At 62.5% G+C, this 1,948-nt stretch overlaps 1 protein-coding gene across 1 annotated transcript in view; it reads left to right on the forward strand.

The window, feature by feature from the left end:
* SBF1 (SET binding factor 1) overlaps positions 1 to 1,948 on the forward strand; it is a gene marked incomplete at both ends in the record, with an annotated part of 107,510 nt that overhangs the window by 20,975 nt on the left and 84,587 nt on the right. The gene's annotated exons all lie outside the window — the stretch shown is intronic.

Consider the following 1,948-nt stretch of genomic DNA (forward strand, 5'->3'; position numbering starts at 1 on the left):
CTCCATGGCACCCAGCTCTGCTCCATGGGCACCCGGCTCTGCTCCATGTCACCCACATCCCCTCCATGGCACCCAGCTCTGCTCCATGGCACCCAGCTCTGCTCCATGGCACCCAGCTCTGCTCCATGGCACCCAGCTCTGCTCCATGGCACCCAGCTCTGCTCCATGGGCACCTGGCTCTGCTCCATGTCACCCACATCCCCTCCACGGCACCCACATCCCCTCCATGGGACCCAGCTCTGCTCCATGGCACCCACATCCCCTCCATGGCACCCAGCTGTGCTCCATGGCACCCAGCTCTGCTCCATGGGCACCCAGCTCTGCTCCATGGGCACCCACATCCCCTCCATGGCATTGAGGGTGGTTGGGACTGGATGAGCTTTACAGACCCTCCCAACCCATTCCATGGTTCTGTGCTCCACAGCCCTGTCCTGTTTCCCCCAGACTCTGGTGTCAGGCCCACCCACAGGGTGGGCTCTGCTGCCCCCCGGAGCTGGGGGCTGGGGGCTCCTCCCCCTGTGCTCACTGGGTCCCAGCACAATTCCAGGCATTTCATCTCCTGACAGGCAGGGTCTGTGTTATTTGGTTCGTGTTTCCTGCTTGTCTGCAGGGGACTTGGGAACCATCCCAGGAAAGAGGGAAGCTGCTTTTTTTCCCAGGGGTCAAACTGTCCAGCCAAAAAAATCCCTGGAATTTAAACAATTGGTGTGATCTGGGGGGGCTCTGGGGCTTCCCACAGGCTCTGGGGGTGTCTGGGGTGCTCAGGGCGTGGGGTGAAGCCACAGCAGCTCCCCAGATGCAGTGGAGCCCTGGGGGGTGGGCAGCACCTTCCCCTGCAGCCTCTGCTGGAGGCTTTTCTGGGAGGTTTCCTGGTGTGTGGAGGGATCAGGGATTTGCAGCTTCTGCCCTTGGGGCATCTGGCAACATTTCCACAGCAAACTGCCTGATCCTGATGGATGGAAGTTCCTCTGGAGAGGGACACAGGATGTGGGCCTGTCTCCTCTGCTGCAGCATCCTGGGGGTTTCCAGGCCCTGGGGATGGTGCTGAGGGACACGGGGCAGTGGTGGCCTTGGCAGGGCTGGGGGAGGGTTGGGCTGGGTGATCTCAGAGGGCTTTTCCAACCAGAACAATCCCCCTTGGTTCTCTCCTCCTCTCCCAGGCTGGAGCCCCTGGTGGGTCACACCAGCTGCCCTCACCAGCGTGATGTGAGGGGAGCAGGGTTGGGGTCTCCAGGCCCTGGAGCAAGTGGGAGAAACAGGATAATGCCATGGGTGAAACTGGGCATCTCACAAAGCCACATCAAGGGAGGAACCTGCCCTGTGAGGTTCAAGTGCCTGAGCATCCCCTGGAGACCCCTGGCCCAGCCCCACGGATCTTCCCCAGCTGGGGCTGGGTCCCTGTGTTCTCCTGCAGGCACCTCTGCCCAGGGGAGCCAACCTGTGCCCACCTGTGCCCACCTGCACCAAACATGGGGGCTGGAGCTCAGACATGCAGACAAGTCCCTGCTGGGTGGGAAACAAAAGGACTTCCCTGGTTTATCCCTTCAGCTCCCTGCAGGGCTGGGGCCACCTCTGGGGTCCCCAACACCAGAAGGACACGGAGCTGTTGGAGAGAGTCCAGAGGAGCCCCGGAGATGCTGGGAGGGCTGGAGCAGCTCTGGAGCCAGGCTGGGAGAGTTGGGGTGTTGAGCCTGGAGAAGAGAAGGCTCCAGGGAGACCTGAGAGCAGCTCCCAGTGCCTGAAGGGGCTCCAGGAAAGCTGGGGAGGGGCTTGGGACAAAGGCAGGGAGGGATGGGAGCAGGGGGCAGGGTTTCCAGCTGGCAGAGGGAGCTGATGTCTGAGGCTCTGGGCACTGCTGCCCCCCTGCCTGGGCACAGCCCCATTTCCCTGCCGAGCTCTGCAGGTGCTGGGGTTCCCCAGGAGGCTCCTGCTGGTCCCTGCTCCTTTC

Source organism: Chaetura pelagica, unplaced genomic scaffold (assembly GCF_000747805.2).
Source record: "Chaetura pelagica isolate M959 unplaced genomic scaffold, ChaPel_1.0 scaffold951, whole genome shotgun sequence".
Classification (NCBI taxonomy): Eukaryota; Metazoa; Chordata; class Aves; order Apodiformes; family Apodidae; genus Chaetura; species Chaetura pelagica.